General features: G+C 43.1%; 2 long non-coding RNA genes across 2 annotated transcripts in view; both read right to left on the reverse strand.

Annotated features, from left to right (window-relative positions):
* The window catches only part of LOC309338159, a 599,378-nt gene that overhangs the window by 189,049 nt on the left and 385,564 nt on the right, over nt 1-24,765 (reverse strand). The gene's annotated exons all lie outside the window — the stretch shown is intronic.
* Nucleotides 186-2,841, reverse strand: LOC309338171. The gene is made up of 2 exons (XR_014154783.1): nt 2,709-2,841; nt 186-714 (listed from the first exon to the last, which is right to left on the reverse strand). It is a non-coding gene; the product is annotated as an uncharacterized lncRNA (long non-coding RNA).

Raw genomic sequence — 24,765 nt, forward strand, 5'->3', positions numbered from 1 at the left:
GTACACATTCTGTTTGTCAGACATCTTATGTCAGGGAATGGCTGCCCACCCAAAGCCGCCCTCCTGGACGATTCAGAGGAAAGAGACTTAGATCCAGGACAGTGGTGGTAGGACACAGGGGATCAGCCTGCAGAAGGGATGAACTGGAAGGTGCTAGGAGCAGGAGGTTTGAATGAAGATGGGGGGACAGAAGAAGGAACATGTTTATTTCTTGTGTTTGCTTGAACAAGAGTGAAAGCAATGTTTAAAGATGCAAAGATAGGTTGTTGGGTTTTGGGTCCCTGCCCCTAAATAAATGCTGTACTCCCATGATGACTCTGTTTACAACTGTTGGCATCTCATCTTCCTAACACGGTGCTGGTCCAAACTGATCTGGCTGTCTGATGCCACCTTCCAAAACTGGCAAAAAAAGAAGAAGGCTGAAGACCAATAAACCTCACTGAGATGCCATCAACTCCTCCAGCCGATGTCAAAACTCTTAAGCTTCTAAAGGTTCGGATGCTGTTCAACCATAACTACCATCCAAAAGTCCGTATTCTTTACCAAACCACTTTGGTTTGGAAATTGAGCTGGAAAGTTGTAAGATCAGATGTTCTTATGATATTTACAGCGGTCGGTTCTTCCTGCCAGCTTGAAAGGACCGTGAGAACAGGCTCTCACACAGTTCTCTCTGTCATTCCCTCAGCGCCGCTTCTTGGCTGAAACAAACAGGCACTAGAAGAAAAGAAAAAAGTCAGAAAAAAGTAAGCATTAAAAAAAGCCTCCCCTTCTTCAAGCCATTCCCTTAATAATCACACAGCTTGGATAAACCACAATCTCATATGTGCAGAGTTATGCATAAGCATAAGATGAACTCTTTGCAAAATTTGGAAACCACTTCCTTTCCTTCCATCCCCCCACTTTGTGGAGCTTAAATCTAAAAAGAGTTTCATTTCAAAGACAGCTTCAATTGCAATTTTATTGACTTAAAAATGAGGTTGAGGCTAATTCAACCACTACAGAAAGTTCTTTTTTTCTTTCCTTGCAGAAGTCATACATATATGGTTTTAAGAGAATAAGCATGTGCTTGTTTTTGTCTTTCCGCTCTGGTCTTTCTATCCTCCCTCCCGCCCCGCTCCATGATATGGTATCATGTTTCAGACCACAACCACAGCCCTCAAAACACTTACTCCTGGAGTAAGGCTATTGCAATGAAGACGGCTACTCCAAAACAGCTGGTTTACACATTATGGAATAAATCACATATGGTTCTTTTATTCATGAAAACTTTGCAGGAAAGGAGGGCAGGGATAAAAGAAACAGTCAGAGTTGGAAGCCAAAGTCTTTGTCTTACTCTAGAATCTGGCAATTCTACTCCCCAACCGCTAATACATTTCTGCTTGGGAAAAGGAATTACGACCGCAACAGAGAGGAAAGATCTATAGGAGTGTAAATATATGAAGCACACCCAGGTAGAAAAAGATCAGTCTTTGAAAGAGTGGGATGAAAAATGGCTGAACGAAAACAACAGAGGAGGCCTCGTGGGCAAAAAGCAAACATCATTCCAGAACCCCAAGCCAGCTCTCTCTGTGACTGTTTGCCTGTGGTGAGCTGAGATGAAGGGTCAGAGCACAAATTATTTTAGACGTGACTTCTATGTGGCACCTCCTTAATGGTGTCGGTGTTTTCAAGGGATTGGAACTTAATGAATAAACTGTGAACTGAAAGTCATGACCGTTGGCTGGCGCAACTTAAACAGTCACGAGCATCTTGGTGATACAGCCAGTGACATTTGGCCAGATACTTAGCTCAGAAGGTATGTTTGTAATATGGAAAGGAAGCCAGTTTCTTCATTGGGCAGGGGAGTGAGGAAAAAGCTATCCATCCATAAGGGGTAATCTACCTGACAAAGAAGTCGGTTATGAATGCAAAGTCCACAACATATTGGTTGTGCTTAACTATGGCTTGTTGACAGCAGAGGGTGACTGCCCAAACCACATTGTCTAAACCAGCTTTCCCCAACATGAAAGGTCAGCAATGTATGTTGATGTACTACAGCTCCTATCATGCCTGTTCATTGGCCATGCTGGCTGGGGCTGGTAGGAGTTATTGTTCCAAAAATCTAGAGGGCACCATAGTGGGGAATGCAAGTTAAAATGCAGAATTATCACAATAAAATACTAAATTGTATTTTCCCCCACCCACAAATTGCCCTTAATTATGGCCTATTTGGTGATCAGTAACTATTTCTGTTGTTATTCATAATCTGTCTGATAGCCAATATAGTAATGCTCAGAGTAGGCCCATTGATTTCAATGTGTCTTCTCCAAGGTGACTTAGTTGAATGTCACTATTAAGAATTGCCTATGAAGGCTGATGTTGTTGCCCTCCAAGCCAAGTATGGTGCAGCAATGATGGTGCTGGGGTTGGGAGCCAGTGTGGTGTAGTGGTTAGGAGTAATAGACTCGTAATCTGGTGAACCAGGTTCGTGTCTCCGCTCCTCCACATGCAGCTGCTGGGTTAGTCACACTTCTCTGAAGTCTCTCAGCCTCACTCACCTCACAGAGTGTTTGTTGTGGGGGGGGGGGAAGGAAAAGAGATGGTTATCCGCTATGTCAAGGTGGTGTTCCCTCTTTGCAGTAAGAATGCAGCACAATCAGCATGATATTTACAGTCTTTATTACATCTATACAAAAGAACAGCTACAGTTCATAATCATGTATCCAAACCTGTCAAGTCAGATTCGGGGAGTGGCTTCTTTCGATTCTGGCTCCAACAAAGTAGGCGTGGAAACCTCGCAAGACGTCTTTGATCTTTACGTTTCATTTTCCTCCTTGCCTGTGCTGATGTGAATGCTTCCCCCCCCCCCCACTTTCTGAGTCTGAACTTCCTCCTCCCAGCTCTGGTGGGTTATAAGGCTCTTCACCATCTCTGACCCCCTGCTCCGCCTGACTAGTCTCCGCCCCCTGCTCTGCTTCATGCGTCATTTCCCTGTCTTCCTCTTCTGACAGTTCCTGCTCAGAACCCTCCCCTGCTACTGACGAAGCAGCGCGTTCTGGCTCTTTCCTGACATCACCATGGGAGCCAGCATGGTGTAGTGGTTAAGAGCAGTAGACTCGTAATCTGGTGAACCGGGTTCGTTTCCCCGCTCCTCCACATGCAGCTGCTGGGTGACCTTGGGCTAGTCACAGTTCTCTGAAGTCTCTCAGCCTCACTCACCTCACAGAGTGTTTGTTGTGGGGCAGGAAGGGAAAGGAGAATGTTAGCCGCTTTGAGACTCCTTAAGGGGAGTGAAAGGCGGGATATCAAGTCCAAACTCTTCTTCTTCTTCCCTCTATGCCCAGCCCATAGCTACCAGGAGCATGGCAAAAATGAGCACCATCAAGGAAGTTGTGTGGCTAGCAAGTGTGATCCCACTGTCCCTCCTATCTGACCATCTCACCAGCTCATCATGATCTATAAACCTTCTCTTCTCTTCTCTTCTCTTCTCTTCTCTTCTCTTCTCAAGAAAAAGCTACAGAACTTAGTCCAGACACTGCACAGGACAGAGTGAGTTTGCTACCCTTTGTGTCATTTTCAATGTCAGTGGAAATCTAAAGGAGAAACAAGACCTTACCCTGGTATTATCATATTAAAAGCAATTGATGCACCTTCCAGAATGATTCCAGACAGCAATAATAATTTCGCTTTAATGACACTCTTCCTTTGTGGAAAGTACATCGAAAGCAGAAACCTCCCATTCCTTCCAAGTTATTTCCTTCAATAAAACAAAGGAAAGGTTGTTTCAAATCAAAGAATAGAAAATGATTATTCCATTAATTGCCTCCTAGCCTCGATATGCACTTCTTCCCCAGGCAATTATTCTTTAAACAATTTCCAGGGGGAGGGGGGAATGAGGAAACGAATGAGTTGTAGGAAAGTTATTAATTGATGCTAGAATTAGATTAGCAACATACTGGGAATATTTTATTTATTTTTTTTAAATTGCAATCAGTAAGGGACTGTAGGAAGAAAGTCTGGTATACTATGTGAACAAATTAGATATATGAAATGTGTCCAGAATGTACAGTCCCCTACATTTTCTGTTAAAGTGATAGTATCAAGCACTGCAATATTCTTACTTGTAATTCTTAAAAAAAAAAAAAAAAAATTGCAGCTTCCGAGGCTTATGCTGTTTAGAACTCTGAGGGGCTTTGCTTCACACATACAACTCCCCTTAGAGTAGAACAAGGTAGGATAAAAAAAAGTGAATTGAATTTTTAAGTTGCTTTTAAAGAATCCTCTGATTTAGCAAAAACAAACCCTGAACTCTTCAGTGCTTCATGAGCCATTTATTTTATTATTACATTTATCTCCCACCCATTCTCAAAGGAGCTCAAGGCAGCTTCTCTCACTCTCCATTTTATCCTCGCAGAAATCCTGTCAGGTAGGTTAGGCTGAGAGTCTTAGAGCCCAGAACTCTATCCACCACACTTGTGTGGTGGCAAAAATCTTATAAACCTGAAGAAACATAAAGCTTAGGGTGGAGCTACACACGGGGGGGGGGGGTTTGCTATAAATAAGCCATAAATTTAATCATTATAACAAAAGGGAAAAAACACTATGTAGAATTGCATAGAAAAGTTTTATGCTCTACAGCACCATCTGGTGTTGCATTTTTGTAATGCATTCAAAAGGCTGTTTTTGACTAATGTAGCTGAGTCCATAGAAGTGTCCAGTTGTGTCCAGTTCTGGGCACCACAGTTCAAGAAGGACACTGACAAACTGGAACGTGTCCAGAGGAGGGCAACCAAAATAGTCAAAGGCCTGGAAACGATGCCTTATGAGGAACGGCTAAGGGAGCTGGGCATGTTTAGCCTGGAGAAGAGGAGGTTAAGGGATGATATGATAGCCATGTTCAAATATATAAAAGGATGTCACATAGAGGAGGGAGAAAGGTTGTTTTCTGCTGCTCCAGAGAAGCGGACACGGAGCAATGGTTCCAAACTACAAGAAAGAAGATTCCACCTAAACATTAGGAAGAACTTCCTGACAGTAAGAGCTGTTCGACAGTGGAATTTGCTGCCAAGGAGTGTGGTGGAGTCTCCTTATTTGGAGGTCTTTAAGCAGAGGCTTGACAACCATATGTCAGGAGTGCTCTGATGGTGTTTCCTGCTTGGCAGGGGGTTGGACTCGATGGCCCTTGTGGTCTCTTCCAACTCTATGATTCTATGATTCTATGATTTCATTTGAGAGTTAGCACTTTGGAAACATTTGTACATGAGAATGCTCATTGCTTGTTCACCAGTTGCTTTTCCTGTTGTCACTAGGATTTTCTTTTTCCCAGATTAACAGAAAACAATGGCATAAAAGAGATCCACTATTTCTGACTTCAGGGTTGATAAATGACCATAAGGACATGTAAGGAATAGTATTGTAAGCTTGGTGGGTTGAACTACATGATTCTAAGTATAAGGGGTGAAAATATAGAGTGACAGAGCAACAAGTGGCACCGAAACAACTCGGGATAGGGTTGCTGACATCATGCTTTAACCACTGGATTAGTCTAAGTCACCTTGTTATTCTATGTGAGAATGCCTACTGACTGCTATCAATATTGATCAGGTTCCCAGTAGTATCTGGCTTGGCCACTCTGAGAATAGGTTGTTGCCACAGATAGACGTTTGGTCTGATCCAGAGCAAATCTTCCTAGGTTCTTATGTCTTCATAAAATGGCACCAATGTAACAACAGACTTGCCTACAGATATATATCTAACTGGATGGGAATTTCAGTTACAGATGGGAATTTCAGTTACAGATAGGATGGGAATTTGTGTATGCATGCAACCTGATCCATGGTTGAGACTGTACATACAGCCCTTTAAAATGACAAGAATCCCACCAATCAGATCTTTCAGAGGCAGCTGGTAACCACATTCAGTTCCCCCTCTCCCGCCCCCAACCTTTCCCATCAAAAACAGTTAATAGACTGAATTCCAGTTTCTTCAAGACAGAGAGAGAAAGTCAATCCCAGTATGCTCTGTTAGATCTGGGTAGATGTAACAAGCCTTCAGGCAACACTCCAGTGACATATCTCTCTAAATTATGGATTTCCAGAAGGTGGATACGGAGCTCTAAATCAAGGGGAATTTATGGGAAGGTCTCTAGTTCATACACATTTTGAAGGCAGGGATTACAATGGAAAGGAGCTGTATTTTAAGTAAGGATATGTGATCACTCCATGTTCCAAGACAGTGCAGGCAAGTGCATTCATTTTGGGCTCCATTTGGCTCATCTGCCATTTGTGAATGCAGTGAGCAATGGATACCTCTGGATAAGTTCTTTTTTGTTATCCTGTTTGTTCAACACCTTTAGTGGGATTACCTTTCTCTGAGGAGCTTATTTCAGTGGCAGCCTCCTGGAGGCTGCTGGAATGCTCCGGAATGACACAACGTCTGGGGCATTCTGGAAAACAAAATGGCAGCCACCAGAAGCTGCTGCTGAACACTCAGTAAAAAAACCTGTGTCTGTGCTATTAATCCTCCACCTCTCTCACGCACACCCTGCTAAGATATCAGTCTATCAATTCATTCATTTATTCATTCATTTATATTTACATCCCACTTTCCTTTCAGCATGGAAATGAAGGTGTGGTTCTCAGAAAGTCTCCCAAACCTGCTTAGCTTCAGCTACGGAATGGCTAAGGATGAGGGAGCTAATTTTTTTTGCTTCCATTTAATGCAAACTGACCTGATTTTCTCTTCCCCAATAACCAAACTGAAACACAGCTATCCTTTACTGAACTTTGATGGTGCAGCTCTACAGCCAAAAAGGGTTCACAAAGATCCATATATAAGTTAAAAACTATGTAGAAGATTACATAATGTTGGAACAAATTGCTTGCCAAAATCTAGGTATTAGGCAAAGTTAAAATGCAAAAAAAGCACGTATCAGGAGAAATGGGTGTGGAATTTTCATGCACACTTTTGAAAGGAGAAATTGCACATTGCTTTGGAAGGAAAATGAACTGAAATTTTTAAAAATGAGAAGCTGGGGGTACCCAACATTGGCAAATTTGTCCGTCTTTAGCGGACATGCCTTCAGAGCATACCTTGGGAATATTCCCTCCTCCCCACAACTGACCTTAATGCAAGATCAGATTAACTGGAGGATTTGTTTGTGGCTACAGCAGCATCTCTGTCTGTAGTGTCCTTTATCACCCAGGAATATTGAAGCCAACATTTTATAAGCCTTTGCATTTTGTCAAATGCATGTGGAAGATCCTTCACAAACTGGAGTCCTTGACTTTTCCTGAAGACATAAGTCAGAGCGGGATTACCTGTATTTCCTTCATATCTATATAAGTGGGAAGTCTCCATTTGTATTTATATGTCACAACAATGAGCTGTTTGTTGTTAATTACAGACTGTGAAGCCAGACAGCAGCTGGATAATGAGAGAAACAAATTGAGTGGTGGGGGATAGATTAGATAAGAGGAGACGAAGGATGAGGTTGCAGTTAAGGTCCTCCTGAGGATTTCTGGAGGTCTAAGTTCAGTAGCTGGTTCCACTGAAGACTTTCTGGAAGATTTTCATTGTATCTCTACATATGTCTCTTGTCTAATATCAATGAAGCCAGGAAAGCTTGAGACTTCAAAGTGGCCAACCTGATGCTTGTGAGAAGCCCATAAGTAGGACCAGAGAACAATGACACCTTGTCTTCCTGCGGTCTCCAGAAAGTGGTATTCAGGGCTTATCCACACTTACTGTTGTGGGATGTAACATCACAAAAACAGTCAAATGCAACATTTCCTGTTTGCCCAGAGTGGACACACAGGAGAATGTTGCTCCGTCCAGGAGAACTTCCTGTCACACCTGGTCTGCGGAATCCTCCCCCTGTGTGAGACCAGGTAGATGGGCGTGACCCTAGGAGACCCCCTAAAAAGGCTGGTCATGCAGCTATCGTTCTCTTGATGCTCTTGTTGCTCTTGACTCTCTTTCTCTTGACTCTCTTGGTGCCTTGTCTACATTTTGCCCTTTTGCTGTCTGCTGGCTCTCAGCCAGCAGCACATGGGCTCATTCCTCACAAGAGGATGAACCCACACTTTTCTCTGCATCTGTAACTACAAGCTAAAGCCTGCCTTCAGGATCACACTGTGGACTGAATGTGAGTAAACCTTATCATTACTTTAAAAGAAGATTACTGTGTCTTTATTGTTTTAAGAGGGAACAAAAGGGGATTTATCAGAAACAAATCCAATCTGGATAAGCCAGACTGGATTGTTTAACTCAAGTGATTCTCACGAATCCATTCAACTAGCTTCCTGCTATGAACATGGGAATGTGCTCTGCTACAAGCAGGAAGGATAATATTAATCAATATATCCTTTCCTACTGTCCTCAACATTCCTACAACTGTTTGCCCCACTCTTTTCAGGCACACGTCCATGCTTAAAAACTTCATGTCGGAGCAGTTTTGTTTTTGCCTCAGAGCTTTCCCTGCAGAAACACTCTCTTTAGCGCTGAATCAGAGCAAACAGCAGTTCAGGTTTTCTGCGGGTTGCCATTTTCCCTGACTGAGCTTTAAAGGGTGGGTTTTCATGGGGGAAGATCTGGAGCAAAAATGAGGGGGTGCTCAGAAACGCAGAGCGTGGATCGTGCCTGAAAAGAGCAGAAGAAAGGTAAGTGTGGAGAAGCCCTCAGAAACGTAGCCATCACAGGTAAATGTAAAGGTAAAGGGACCCCTGACCATTAGGTCCAGTCGTGACCGACTCTGGGGTTGTGGCGCTCATCTCGCTTTATTGGCCAAGGGAGCCGGCATACAGCTTCTGGGTCATGTGGCCAGCATGACTAACCCGCTTCTGGCGAACCAGAGCAGCGCACGGAAACGCCGTTTACCTTCCCGCCGTAGCGGTACCTATTTATCTACTTGCACTTTGACGTGCTTTTGAAACTGCTAGGTTGGCAGGAGCAGGGACCGAGCAATGGGAGCTCACCCCATCACGGGGATTTGAACTGCCAACCTTGTGATCAGCAAGTCCTAGGCTCTGTGGTTTAACCCACAGCGCCACCTGCTTCCCTTCGCCATCACAGGTAGTGATCACCTTATCCTCCTTGAATTTGTCTTATCCTCTTTGAAAGCCATCCAAGTTGGTGGCTGTCACTGTTTTCTGCAAGTGCAGGTCCCATAGTTTAACTATGTTCTTCATTAAGAAGTACTTTATTTTTTTCTGTCCTGAATTCTTCTTTATTAACTTTTAGGAGGAACTTAAAAACATTCCTGCTTACCCAGGCATTTGATGGTTGAAGGATACTGTTCCTGGCAATCTTGAGATGATTAACTGTGAGGATATGTGCTTGTTTTTAAAGGTTACTAGAAATGTTTAGTTGTTTGATTTGTATTTTTATTTTGTATATAACTTTTATTAATTTTCCAATAAAGACAAATTTATAACACAATTAAACATTAAGAATTCATCACACATCTTTTTTCTTTTAGGCTTCCATCAACATGTCTGATAATTTTCCGCAGTTATTACATATCTTCACATTTCTTCATTTATATTGCACTATGTATATCTTATCTTACCATATTATTTAAACAATATTTCTACCAAACCTTCTTACAGAGCTTCTTGGAAACTTACAAACATTATATCATTATCACAAATATTTTTAATATATTCTGTAAATTTATTCCAGTCCTCAGTGAATCTTTGGTCCCGTCGGTTGCGAATCCTCCCTGTTAATCTGTCCAGTTCTGCATAATCGAGTAATTTCGTTCTCCATTCTTCAATCGTGGGCATTTCTTGTTGTTTCCATTTCTGGGCCACCAGAGTTCTAGCTGCTGTTACTGCATATAAAAATACTTTCTGATCCTTCCTTTTTATCTCACCACCTAAAATTCCTAATAGGAATGCTTCTGGTTTTTTAAGAAATGTATATTTCAATATTTTCTTTATCTCATTATATATCATTTCCCAGAAGCACTTCATTTTTTTACATTCCCACCACATATGATAAAATGTCCCTTCTTTCTCCTTACATTTCCAACATTTATTACTCACCTTATACATCTTACTTAATTTGACTGGTGTTATATACCATCGATATATCATTTTCATAACATTTTCTTTAATTGCGGTGCATGCTGTAAATCTCATCCCTTCCTTCCATAATTTTATCCAATCATCAAATTGAATGTTATGTCCAAAATCTTTGGCCCATTGAATCATAACTGATTTAACCTCTTCATCCTTCAAATGCCATTCTAATAATTTATACATCATAAATAAATTTGTAACTTCATTATTCAATACTTCTCGTTGAAACCTAGATTCTTTTTCAAAATAGCCTCTTTCTGCAACCTCTTTTCTAAACATTTCATTAATCTGAAAGTAATGCAGCCAATCATTTACATGTTCTTTCACTTCTTCATATGGTTTCATTTTCCACTTACTCCCTTCTTTCTCGATTAAACTCCCATATGTTATCCACCTCCTAGTCATATTGATCTTTTTAACACTCATCACCTCTAATGGTGATAGCCAATGTGGGATTTTTGGTTGCAGTAGGTTTTTATACCTACCCCATACCTCGATCAGAGATCCTCTAATAATATGATTTTCAAAACCTTTATGCACTCGTTTCTTTTCGTACCATAAATACGTGTGTCAACCGAATCTATTATCATATCCTTCCAAATCTAACAAATCTGTATTTTCTAATTTCATCCATTCTTTCAACCAACATATACATGATGCTTCATAATATAACTTCAAATCTGGCAGGGCAAAGCCTCCCCTCTCTTTTAAATCTGTTAACAGCTTAAATTTTATTCTCGGCTTTTTGCCCTGCCAAATATATCTTGAAATTACTTTTTGCCATTCTTTAAATATTGCTACTCCTTTAATTATTGGAATTGCTTGGAATAAAAACAACATTTTCGGTAACACACTCATCTTTATCGTTGCAATTCTTCCCCAAAATGATAATTTCATTCTACCCCACACCTCTAAATCTCGTTTAACTTTATTCCATACTGGTACATAGTTATTTTGAAACAAATCAATATTCCTGGAAGTCAATACAATCCCTAAATATTTCACTTTCTTTACCACCTCAATCTCTGTCTGTTGCTGTATTCTTTCACTAATTTCTTGGTCTATGTTTCTCACCATTATTTTGGTTTTTTTCTTATTCAATTTAAACCCTGCCACCTGTCCAAATTCTTCCATTTCTTTTAGTACTTCTTTAATACTCTTTATAGGATCTTTGTTTGATTTTTAAAATATATATATATTAAAACCATGTTTTTGTTTTAAATATGTGGTTTTGATTTATTTATTTTTAAATTATATTGTTTTGCCTGCCCTTTGCTGCCCTGGGCTCCTTGGGCGGGTGGAGCAGGGTAGAAATTTAAGCATTCAATTAATCACCAATTTGAACAGACCTCCTTATGAAATTGTATCTGCAGGAGTCTCTTGTAGAGTGCAGTGATTGGTTGGGTATGTGACATAATAATGTTGGTATCCTGGTTGCAAGCTGTATAGGGCTTTGTGCACCAGAACCTTGAAGATGTCACAGAAAGTTAAGTTTCAACAAGAGACCTTAAGTACCATCACAAAAAACAATCAGCATCCCAGCCACTTCTCAAATGCCCTTTGTGATTCATAACAAGAGAAAATGCTTCCAGATCAAGGGAAGTAATAGTCCTGCACTATTCTGCTTTGGTCAGACCACACCTGGAATATTGTGTCCAGTTCTTGCTGCCACAATTTAAGAAGGGTGTTGACAAACTGGAAGGTGTGCAGAGGAGGGTAGCCAGATTATCGAGGGTCTGGAAACCATGCCTTATGAGGAACATCTGAGGGAGTTGGGTGTGTTTAGCTTGGAAAAGATGAGAGGAGATATGATAGCCATCTTCAAATATCTCAAGGGCTGTCACATGGATGATGAAGCAAGCTTTTTTCTCTTGCTCTGGAGGGTAGGACTCGAACTGATGGCATCAAGTTACAAGAAAGAAGATTCAGACTGAACATCAGGAAGAACAGTAGGAGCTGTTTGGCAACAGAATGGCCTCCCTCAGAAGGTTGTGGACTCTCCTCCTTTGGTGATTTTAAAGCAGAAGTTGGATGATCACCTGTCATGGGTACTTCAGTTGAGATTCCTGCATTGCAGAGGCTTGGACTAGAGGATCCTCAGGGTCCCTTTCAACTCTACAAGTCCATGATTCTAGGCTTCCATGACTCTTTTAGGAGCAAACTGCTTTTTAAAATCTACTTTCTATTACAGGTTCAAGGTGCTGGTCTTGACCTTTAAAGCCCTTTGTGGCTTAGGGCCCTCATATTTACGGGACCGCCTCTCCTGGTATGCCCCGCAGAGGACCTTAAGGTCCATGAATAACCATAGTTTAGAGGTCCCAGGCCCTAAGGAAGTCAGGTTATCCTCCACCAGGGCCAGGGCCTTTTCAGTGATGGCTCCAACCTGGTGGAATGCTCTGTCCCATGAGACTAGGGCCCTTCAGAATTTAACCTCCTTCCGCTGGGCCTGTAAGACAGAGTTATTCCGCCTGGCCTTTAATTTGAATTCATCCTGATCTTTTATTTCCCTTCTCACCCCTTCCCCTCCCCTTTTAGGAAGATTATCCGCTCTGAGACCCCACAGCTAATTCTCCCCTAGCCTCCTCACTGGCCCAAGTAGGACCAATTCAGCCAGCTAGCTTTGAGGATTATCTAAGGCTTATTTCCCCTAAATTGATTTCTGAACTTTGAATTTTATTGTTATTCATTTTTATATACTGCATTTTATGCTACTTTTACAATTAAGTGTTTGAAATTTGTTGTTAGCCGCCCTGAGCCTGGTTTTTGAACCGGGAAGGGCGGGGTATAAATGGAAATTTTTCATTATTATTATTATTATTATTATTATTATTATTATTATTATTATATTACATCACAGTTTTGAAAGGAAGTGCACTTAAATCAGCCACAACGACATTCCCTCACAGAAGGACAGCAAGATGTTTGTGCCCCACTTTGTTCACCTTGGAAGGGAAGGCAGGCATCCAAACCCATCATCCAATGATATGAGCCATATTCAAGGAGACATGTTTCCTGCAGGAGAAACTGAGCCACTGCAAACAGGAAAGGAGCTGACAGGGCAAACCATCTCTCTCGTGGATTATGGATTTTATTTGAGGGGATGTTTACTGATACTTTTTGCAGGCATCGTAGGAAAAGCTGGTAGGCACTGACACCCATGGGTGCCATTTTGCCGACTCTGCCCTGAATGAACGGGAAACAATTAAGTATCTTTTGCTTCTACCCCATGATAACTGTATGTCGTTCTGATCTCAAGATGCAAACAGAAATGGCAAAGGGAAAATGCTGACCAGACCCAACTTCAAACCCAGAGGACCTTTCCCTACCCTATGGTTTAGTGTCAAAATGCATGTTATGAATTTGCCACATGCCCTTCCCATCCCAAGTTAATTCAGCTATCTGTTGAACAATAAAGTTTTAGGGAGAGGCTTTTAATGTGTTAACAGATCCTTAGGATATATAATTACATAGCAAATAAGGAGCCAAACAGGGCAGGAATGGTGGGGAGCGGGGGAAGTCATTAAAAAGAATATACTTTACAATGGAGGACAGATTCTTCAGGCAAGCTGGAATGAAATGCTTATAGCCAGGACTCCTGTTTGAGAGAACCCCATGCCAAACACTTAATATATATATATATTTTAAGCTTTCTAAATGCCAGACGTGTAACTTTTACTACTAGCCGTGGTATTTCTCAGGGTTCTGTAGTTCCATTGATCCACGGAGCCCAGGACCATGGGGTGCTGGGAAAGGAAAACACATTTGCCTCTGAGTCACTTTTCCTTCTCACACTGATTTATTTTCTCTTCTTCCTCTTCGCTATTTCAGGAGAGTGGGATTTGTAGCAAGGGCAGCAGCTTCTCTGGATCGCTCTGCTGGTCAAATCCAAGCATCCCAAATGAAAACCATGGGCAATGCTGGGGAGAGGACTGAGCACAGCACAAGCTTTGAGGACAAGTCAAAGGTAACTTGAATTGTCGGCCAGGATGCGCATTCCGCAGGCGGTGAAGTTACAGGGGTAGGCCTGGTGCATTTGAAAGAATGAAAAAAACTTGAATAGGGTGGCGTGTCTTCTAGACCACAAGCCTGCCAAAGGGCTGCGGCTAAGGATGGGGAAGAAATTGGATTCAGTTTGCAATTAGAGGCGGACGTCCCTAATTTGCACTTCCCAAAACAATATGAGAACCAAAAACACACCCATCCTTTGAAATTCACACTCTTCCAGATATCTGATGCAGTTGTCGAGCCAATGTTAACAAAACATGCACACATTTTGTCTGATGCAGCACGATTCTCCAACATGTACATAGTGCAGCAGGCAATCTACAAGACCTTGCCATTTCAGAGGATATAAGACACTATATTTATTTTTCATTTTTGCCTCACGAAAGAGCCCTCGTCCGCTCTCTGGACTGCAGGGAAAGGGCCTGAGAAATAGTGGGTTTGAAAGCTTCTGCAGGGGGAAATAGCCCTCCAGATGTTTTGGGGCTTCAGCTCCCAACATTCCTAAGTTGGAGGACTATAGATTCCTCACCCTTGTATGACACTGTGGTTCTTTTAGCTCCAAAGCAACCAACACGGTGCTCTCCAGATGTGGTTAGACTTCAGTTCCCAACATCCTTGACCAATCATGTTGGCTGGGAGCTAGATTCCAATGACCACTAGAGCAGTGTTTCCCAACCTTGGGCCTCCAGCTGTTTTTGAACTACAATTCCCATCATCCCTGATCACTGGTCTTGCTAGCTAGGGATGATGGGAGTTGTAGTCCAAAAACAGCTGGAGGCCCAAGGTTGGGAAACACTGCACTAGAGAACATCCAGTTAGCTGCCCCCCCCACTTTTTCATGTTTGCTAATGAGGCTCCAATACTTTGGCCACCTCATGAGAAGAGAAGAATCCCTGGAAAAGACCCTGATGATGGGAAAGATTGAGGGAGAAGGGGACGACAGAGGATGTGATGGTTGGATGGTCTTCTCGAAGCTACCAGCATGAGTCTGACCAAACTGCGGGAGGCAGTGGAAGACAGGAGTGCCTGGCGTGCTCTGGTCCATGGGGTCACGAAGAGTCGGACACGACTAAACGACTAAACAACAAAAATGTGTCTTATGCAATCTCAGTGAATTAACTGTGCACTATTCCCACACAGGCTTCTCTTCCCCCAACTCGCTTCTTATGATCTAGGGAGAAACTCTGCAGCAGGCCAGTCGAACCATGTTAATAGACCAGTAAAGTTGTCATGACATGCATGGAAAGCTTGGATTCAGTTATCAAGCTTCAACAGGGAACATAGCTAAGCCAGAGAAGAAGCTTGGTGGGCCTTGTTTCCTAGATACAGAGGAGCAAAATTTATTTCCAACCACTCATTTGACCATACAGCATTCCTTCACAGTGTATGAAACAGCTCTAGAGTGATTCAGTTAGTGGTGAACCACAAATGGCCGACAATTTCCAAACAAAGCAGAAGTTGACTCAAACACCTTTCTGAAAAGATTCGAAGGCTTGACATTTGATTTTTCACACTGTGGCACATAATTCAGCTGTAAGCATTTCACCTGCCCAATCCCAGGGGTGGGTGAGCTTCAGAAGGTATGCGCAAATGTTCCTCCACTGTAATTTCCACACTAGGAAAGCTTCAAATTCGATAAAGCTAACAACGGCTTGAGTTCAAAATGGGATCACCGATGTTTCTCAGTCTGAGGACTATTACTGGATGGCAGCTGCCATTCCATAGGTGTCTGGCTAGCCAAACTTATGCCATAAATAATTAGAAAACTGGTATTTATTGGCGGTGGCCAACTGCCAGCAGGTTGCAAAAGCAAACATTGTCAAGCAAGCTGGCATGTCTAATTTGTATCCTGGGCAGGTAATAATTACATTTCTAGTCACAATGCCTTCTTTATTGAAATAATAGGGTACTGTAAATGGCACACGCACACAACAGTTTAATGTTATTTCTCGTACCATTTCTAAAAATTGGGTGCCATTGGGGGGGGAAGGCATTGTGACTAGAAATGTAATGTATTGCCCCTCCAACGCTGAGCTTTGTCAGGGAATGGTTTTTGCATTAGTGTTTTATGCTTCCTTGTCTTTGTTTATGTCTGCTCTAGAGCAACAAATACATGCAGGTGAGTATGGATGGATGAGCACACCAAGTTAAGGTTAGCCTTGTTTCTAGCAAAACAGGATTTGAAACTTTTGGTTAATTAGGGCTCCTATCATAACCAGGGATCCTCATAGTGTCGTTTTCCCTGATGACTTTCTTTCTTTCTTTCTTTCTTTCTTTCTTTCTTTCTTTCTTTCTTTCTTTCTTTCCACATTTACGCCCCACCTTTCCTCTAAGAAGCTCAAGGTGGCAAACGTGGTTCTCTGCCTCTGCTTGTTATCCTCACCACATCCCTGTGAGGTAGGTTGAGCTGAGATTGAGTGACTGACCCAAGGTGAGCTCCAAGCCTGAGTGGGGATTTGTACCTTGGTCTCCCAGGTCCTAGTCTGATACTCTGACCACCACACCACACTGGCTCTAACTCTTTGCCAGAAGTCTGAGCTGATTGCTTGCAGGGTGCTCCCCATCCTCCGCCCATCTCTCTACCTGTTTGGAATAGTAGAGAGAGGGAAAGGCAAGGCTGGCATTGGTTCTGGCCCTATTCACTGCCAGCATATCAGCCCTGACAGATTACTCCTTCTGGAATGTGACCCTAATAACAAAGCAAAGTAAAAACCCACCTTAATTTAACAGATGTGCAACAACAGGCAGAAGTCTGGCAGGTAAAGTTTTTCCTATACGAGACTTCAAGAGATAGGAAACATTTCACCTGTTAAAAATCTGCCCACCTCTCTGTGCCTTAGCAGGAAAAAATAGATGCCGTTACATTATCTTAAGTGGTACCACGATGCCATTTTATGATGAGAGATTGTAACAACCTATTGCCTATTGATTTCTAGCTTATTGCATAATTGCTCAATTACCCAAAGACAGTGGCAAAGATAGGTTTCTGTAGGAAGCAGTTGCTTTGGCCTTATTTTCAGCACAAATAAACCTGTAGCAGGTAGCAATTACTGCCACATTCCATGTACCGGTTGCTTGACTAGTTTTTTTTTTCCTCCAAAAATTGTGCCTTAATTTTGCATTCAGTTAAGAAAAAGGAAGGAAGGAAGCTACCTCTGTTTTGAAAAGGCCTTTTAAAGATGCATCCGTAAATATTGTCAATTGTGATAAAGTCAAGGTATTTCCACCACGCTTGACAAGTAGATTTGTATAAGTGCTGGTTGGTCCATCAAGGAGGAAGTAAAGCAAAGACTGACAACCGCAAAAGCAATTTCAGGTGTGCCAAATTAGTTTGAGTTCTGTATAGGGAAACCTGAGCTACAAATTATAGTGCTTTCAGGTATTTAACACCTGTAGTTCAGGAGTGTTTTAACCTAGGGGCTTTATTCTGCCTGCTAACAAATACTGTATGGGGTAATATTTATATTCATAGCAATACACAGATATAGGTTTTGTTCTAATAAACATCCAATGCGGTGATGAACCAGAGTATGAGGGACTCAAAGGGACGTGGGTACCACTGTGGTCTAAACCACTGAGCCTCTTGGGCTTGCCAATCAGAAGCTCAGTGGTTCGAATCTCTGCTATGGAGTGAGCTTCCGTTGCTCCCGCCAACCTAGCAGTTTGAAAGCACACCAGTGCAAGTAGATAAATAGGTACCGCTGTGGCAGGAAGGTAAACAACATTTCCATGCGCCCTGGTTTCCATCACGGTGCTGTGTTGCGCCAGAAGCGGTTTAGTCATGCTGGCCACATGACCCGGAAAGCTGTCTGTGGACAAACACTGGTTTCCTTGGCCTGAAAGAGAGAAGAGCGCCACAACCCCAGAGTTGCCTTTGACTGGACTTAACCGTCCAGGGGTCCTTTACCTTTTTTCCTATGAGGGACTGTGCCACTTTCCATCGGGAGTGACCATAGCTTAATGGTAGTGCACTAAGGTTGGGCAAGTTGTCTCTTCCTCAGGGATTTTTAATTCTTTTGGAGAAATATTCAGTCACACCTGACATGGTACAGTCTAGACATGGATTTTGCCACCTCATCTGCTGTTTTTGAGGCTAGGCTTAGTCTTAATCAAGCCACTAATGTCAGGGACAATTAGGATAGGCAGGTTGCAATCTTATGGCATATGAATTTTACCAGAAGAAGAGCAGAGCAATGGCTGTGGAAACTTTGGCCCTCCAGATGTTGCCGAACTACAACTCCCACCATCCCTGACCAGTGGCCTTGCTGGCTGGGGCTGATGAGAACTGGAGTCCATCAACATAGAGAGAGCTACCAGTTCCTCATCTCTGAGGAATCTATTCATCACCATGACCAGCCAGATGATTTTGGGAATCCCACAAGCAGGACACGAAGACATCACCCTCTCCAGTGCCCCAGCTGCTGGTATTCAGTGGCACAGTGCCTCTGAAGCAGGAGAGAGCATATAGTCACAAAGCCAAGTCATCGCTGAGATACTTGTCCTCTCCTCTTAAGGCTGGACCGATCTGCGACCACTACCACAGACAGTGGCAAGGACTCTGTAGCTGTGGTGTCTCTATACCACTGTATCTGTAGCTTGGCTCTCCAATGGCTATGGAGACATTCAACTCACCTGTCTACCCTCAGCTACATTGTAAGAACATAAGAAGAGCCTGCCCAACTGGTCTCACACCTGCCAGTCTGTTGCCTGTGGGAAACTGGCAAGCAAGGCCTGAGCAGAAGAGCACTTCTGTGGTTTCCAGCAACTGATACTCAGAAGCATTGCTGCCTCTAACTGTGGAATATAGCCATTAAGGCTGTTAGATTTTGATAGGTTTTTCCTCCATGAATCTGTCCACTCTTTTAAATCTACCCAAGGTCCATCCGAGGATTGATGTGATACTTTATCCCATGGGTAGGCAAACTAAGGCCCAGGGGCCGGATCTGGTCCAGGAATCAGCATGTTTCTACATGAGTAGAATGTGTCTTTTTATTTAAAATGCATCTCTCGGTTATTTGTGGGGCATAGGAATTCATTCATTTCTTTTTTCAAAATATAGTCCAGCCCCCCACAAGGTCCGAGGGACAGTGGACCGGCCCCCTGCTGAAAAAGTTTGCTGACCCCTGCAAGTTTATCCTGTCGTTTTAGACTTGAGCATTTTAGACCTCAGCAAAGGAAGTGCCCTCCCATTTTGGGGTGTGGGGAAGACCACAAAAGCTTTAAAGATGACAGGAAAATAAGGCACAGCATTTGAAGTTGCAGGAAATGAAAGTGCTGTTTTATAGGCTCTGCTCATATCCTTACTGAATGTTTTTGTTTTAGTGTTGATTCTCCTAACTTCTGGCTTCTGCATAACATTCACATCTTGGCTGTTTAAAGGCTGTGGGGAACATCAGTGTGGGAACAAATAAACGTTCTTTTACATAAATCAAGAGCACATCCTGGATGAATATTACATTCCCTTCCTGCGTGCCTTATTGAAATATTTATATTTAAAAAAAGTCCCCCCCCCCTTATTTTTATTTTTTGCAGGTATTCTCCTCCTTGTTGTGTATATATGTTTGCTGGAGAAGTGGTGGAAAGGAAGCCAAGAGCTGTGAGCTGCAATCCTGTTATCAATGGGTGGTAAACAATATTAGAAGGGATGGTGTCACCATAACAAGAAGAGGAGTCAGACCACTTGGCCTACTCAGAAGTGATGCAGCCATCCAAATGTAACATAGGATCTGTGTAACTGAGCTCACTCATAAAACATGAGCCCACGGTTCTGTTTAGGCTTGATACCACAAGGAGGGGAGGGAGTTTAAAAGCTTCAAGGCCCACCTCAAACTCCTAGTAGCTCATACTTCTTACTAACATCTAGTTTCAGTGTGCAGGGATTTGTAATTCTTTTGGGAAAGTATTCAATCACATGGAAACCAAGCCTTATGAGGAACAGTTGAAGGAGCTGGATATGCTTAGCCTGGAAAAGAGGAGACTGAGAGGAGATATGATAGCTAACTTCATATGATTCAAGGACAGCCACATGGAAGATGGCGCAAGCTTATTTTCTCCTGCTCTGGAGGGTAGCACTTGAACCAATGGCTTCAAGGTACAGTACAAGAAAGGAGATTCTGACTAAGCATCAGAAAGAACTTTTGGCCAGAGGCGTGGTAGTCTCCTTGCCAGCCAGTGGCTTGTTGAGGCTGCTCAGCTGAGGCGAGAGGAGCTTTTCATGCCTCAGCTGAGCAGCTTAATGAGTCCCACCCCGCTTGTGTGACCCTGAGCAGCGTTGGTGCTTGTTCAGCTGGGGTGTGGCTTTCCCACATGCCAGTTATTAGCTGGGAGACTGAAGAACCTCAGCAAAGCCCTGCTGCACCTCTGGCTTGTGAGGAGACCTTTGGGCTCTGAGGAGAGTGTGGTGTAGTGGTTAGGAGTGGTTGACTCGTAATCTGGTGAACTGGGTTCGCTTCCCCACTCCTCCACCTGCAGCTGCTGGGTGACCTTGGGCTAGTCACACTTCTCTGAAGTCTCTCAGCCTCACTCACCTCACAGAGTGTTTGTTGTGGGGAGGAAGGGAATGGAGATTATTAGCCGCTTTAGGGTAGTGATAAAGCGGGATATCAAATCCAAACTCCTCTTCTTCTTCTTCATGAGCGGAGGTGCATATGCTGAAGCTGGTCAGCTCTCTCCTCCCAATTCCAGGGCCTACGTTCTGGCTGAAAAAAGGCCCTGCTTCTATCCCTACTTCTGAGTATGGTATTGCACTCCTTTCCTTCCCCTTCTGAATATGGTATTGCACTCCTTTCCTTCCCCTTTCCAGGAAATGGCCATGCATTTTGCTATTTATCATGCTAACACAGTCTTTCCAAATATACTTGTATTTCCCTGTCATCAACGCTCCTGGCATCAGTGTATTTGCCATAGTGCTGATTTGTGGGTGTTTTTGGCTATTGTCCCCAGTCCCAACTGTGGTGCTACTTATAGAAGAACTAAAATATGGTTACACATAGTAAGAGGATTGAATAGTAGAAAATGTTCTTGGCAAACCTAAATTAAGTTAGGATGAGCACATAATAGGCACTTGAATGGAAGAGCTGTTTTTTGTTTATTTTTCCATTGGCAAGCCAAGAAATAGAAAAGTCTGTTCTAAGCTTCACCCCTCCCCCAAATTATTATTATTATTATTTTAAAAATTAAGAACTCAGATGCAAAATCTTATTTTCTTTTGGGTCTCATCCCAAGAGCCCAGACCAAAAGCTTGCTTAAATAATATTTCCACCCCCCTGCAGATGTTATTTATTCATTTTTCACCAGTGTTCAACTGCACACTGTCCCAAACATTGTCTTTAAAAATGCACATACAAAGTATTTCCTTATGCTGGAATTAAGCTTGGGTTTTCACTCCCATGTGAAGACAAAGGTGAAATTTTCCACACGGGAAGAAAATTGCACAATGTTCTCAACAACTATTAATTGTGTAGGGGAGGAAAAATATTTGGCCACTGGTGGTCCTCACATCTCCTCTGCCTATGTTAGAAAAGAAGCAGACCGTATTTAACATCTCAAAAAGTTGGATCCCGGTAGTCTTCTAAACTTTGTGGCTCTTGTGGGTCCAGTTTATTTGATCTAACCAAGTATAGTGAGTGGATACAGTGCCACACATGCCCTTGGGTACACAAGTGAAGGAGCAGAAGCCCAAACAAGACTGGTTCACACCAGTCACTAAGACTTGCATACTCTCACTCCTTTCACCATATAACGTCGAATCATAGAATTGTAGAGTTGGAAGGGACCCCAAAATCATCTAGTCCAACCTCCTGCAATGTAGGAATCACGATGTGGTCATATAAATTGGTAAGGAGATTTGCAACATTGACAGCTTCCCTTGTGTTTCATAGCATAACCTAGAGACTTACTATGGGAAAACAGCAAAATCCTGTCTACAGAATGAGAAGGATACTAGGAGAGAGAGGGGGGGGCAGGCAGGCAAAGATCGAGCCTAATCCAGTCGATCTGTTCCCACCACCACCAGGTGATCTACCCACAGCTGGATTGTGGGAAGCATCCTGATAGCCTGATCCTGATATTGTTTGTGGTGATTTCAGTAAATTGCAGACAAATAGCTGCAATGAAATAAGCAAAGAAAGAAACAGGCATGGGGAACTGAATCTTGTTCGGATCCTCATCTCTCTCACCCCACAGTCTGGGTTGGGCAGGTGGGTGGTGACTCTCCTTACCTATCACCTGACTAGTTTTTGCATCACACTGTGCAAAGAAGTCCTAGCAGTCAACTGACCATCACAGACTCTCCCAAGTGTCCCTATTTTCCAGAGACAGCTCCAGATTTACAGAAGGTGTCCCGTTTTCTGATTCAATCCCAAAATGTCCCGCTTTTCCCTGAAGTCCCTATTTTTATTGGTGAAATGTTGGAGAGTGTGGAGTTATGTGACCTCAAACCAAGGAGATAAGTAACTATACAACCTTGAGAAGACATCTGAAGCCAGCCCTTGTATAGGGAAGGTTTTTTTTATGTTTGATGTTTTGTTATGTTTTTATATATGCTGGAAGCCACCCAGAGCAGCTGGGGCAACCCAGTCAGGGGGGTGGAGTGGAAAAAGTTGGAGGGTATGTCATAAAGGCTTATGATCAGCTGATTGCTGGTGCTTGAAAACCCTTGTGCCCCTTTGCAGGGCTTTGCAAGTGCCCCTTTTGGCTCAGTCATTCTTTTACTCCCCTGAGTGAGTGCCTGAGGGCCCTGCTCCTTCCTGCCACTTACCATCTGGCCTGGGGTGGGCCTGAAGCCTCACCAGGACTGCTTGCTGCTTGCTGCCTGCTGCCCGGGAGGACTCCCCTGAGTGAGTGCTTGAGGGCCCTGCTCTTGCCACTTACCACCTGGCCCAGGGCGGGGCCTGACAGGCCTCACTAGGACAGTTGCTGTTACTGCCAGAGGGGCACAGAGTGTTTTTAAAATGTTTTTAAAAAAATTCTTTTGGATTTTTTGTATGTGGGGGGTGGGGGTGGGATGGATGTTTGGTTGGGCTTGGGGAATTTTTTTTATTTTGATGTTTTTGTAATTTTTACAGTTTTTTGTTTGTATTGTTTTATTGGTTTTGTTTGTTTGTTTGTTTAAGGTGTTATTTTGTTCTTAAGGGGAGGGGTCAGGGCTGCCAGGGAGTGGGCCCCAGCCCACAAAATGGCTGGGGCATGTTCCACAGGGGGGGGGGATGCACTGGGACAACCGATCTCAGTGATCACGGGTAGGAGGAGGAGTTCAGCTAAGACTAGACCATGTCATTACAGAGGGGGGCAGGTTTAGTCATTGTCTGAGGACTGTCTCGCCAGAGTGTGCATGCTCTGGTTATCTCCCACTTGGACTACTGCAATGCACTCTACGTGGGGCTACCTTTGAAGGTGACCCGGAAACTACAACTAATCCAGAATGCGGCAGCTAGACTGGTGACTGGTGACGGCCGCCGAGACCATATAACACCGGTCTTGAAAGACCTACATTGGCTCCCAGTACGCTGCCGAGCACAATTCAAAATGTTGGTGCTGACCTTTAAAGCCCTAAACGGCCTTGGTTCAGTATACCTGAAGGAGCGTCTCCACCCCCATCGTTCTGCCCGGACGCTGAGATCCAGCGCCGAGGGCCTTCTGGCGGTTCCCTCATTACGAGAAGCAAAGCTACAGGGAACCAGGCAGAGGGCCTTCTCGGTAGTGGCACCCGCCCTGTGGAACGCCCCTCCAGCAGATGTCAAAGCGATAAACAACTACCTGACATTCAGAAGACATCTTAAGGCAGCCCTGTTCAGGGAAGTTTTTAACGTGTGATATTTTACTGTATTTTTGGTTTCTATGGAAGCCACCCAGAGTGGCTGGGGAGGCCCAGCCAGATGGGCGGGGTATAAATAATAAATAATAATAATAATAATAATTATTATTATTATTATTATTATTATTATTTTACCTGCTGAACTCCTGACATGCTATATGCTGTCAAGGGTCGAGTCGGTGGGCCTGGCTTAGCCAAAATGGCCTTGTAAGCCAAATGGTGGAGGCCTGGTGAACCTAGCCTTGCAGAGTGGAAGTTCCCCACCGCTGAATTAACACTATAGTTTAAAGACCACTTCGGTGGTATTTTACAGTTCCCCAGTCATTTCAGATCTCAAATGGCCAATCACTTTTGCCACTGTGACAAAAAGGAGAAGTAGAGAATGCACTTTCAGATCCAGTAGATGAAAGGGAGTTGCAGGGAAAGATAATGGATCTAGAAATATAGAAAACGGTTGCATCAAAAAGAAAAGAAATCAGATGGAAAACCAGTGCTCAGCATTATGCTATATTTAAACTTAAATGTCTTGGGTCAACTCATAGTGAGAAGTTAGCAATTATTAGGCTGTCTGTTTAAATTACATGTCATGTAGAGAATACAGTATTGAAAATCAGCAGTTTTCAGTTCCTTAGCCTAAAGCTGACCCTGCTTAGTAATTTTGCAATTCCAGCTTTTCCTCTAAAACAGCACTTTGAACAAGCTGTTATTTACAAGGTTCGGTTATTGAACAAGGCTTCATGGTTAGCACTAGCAAACCCTGATATTAAGGGTGTTTCTTGGTGGAAATGCCTATGTGATTATCTCAAATAAATGCCATGTATTTGTCTTGGAAGGGCTCTGCCAGACATCATAACGTAGGCAAAGCTGAACAGCCACCAGCAAATC

The sequence above is a fragment of the Podarcis erhardii genome (genome assembly GCF_964252035.2).
Source record: "Podarcis erhardii genome assembly, chromosome: 3".
In the NCBI taxonomy this organism is placed as follows: domain Eukaryota; kingdom Metazoa; phylum Chordata; class Lepidosauria; order Squamata; family Lacertidae; genus Podarcis; species Podarcis erhardii.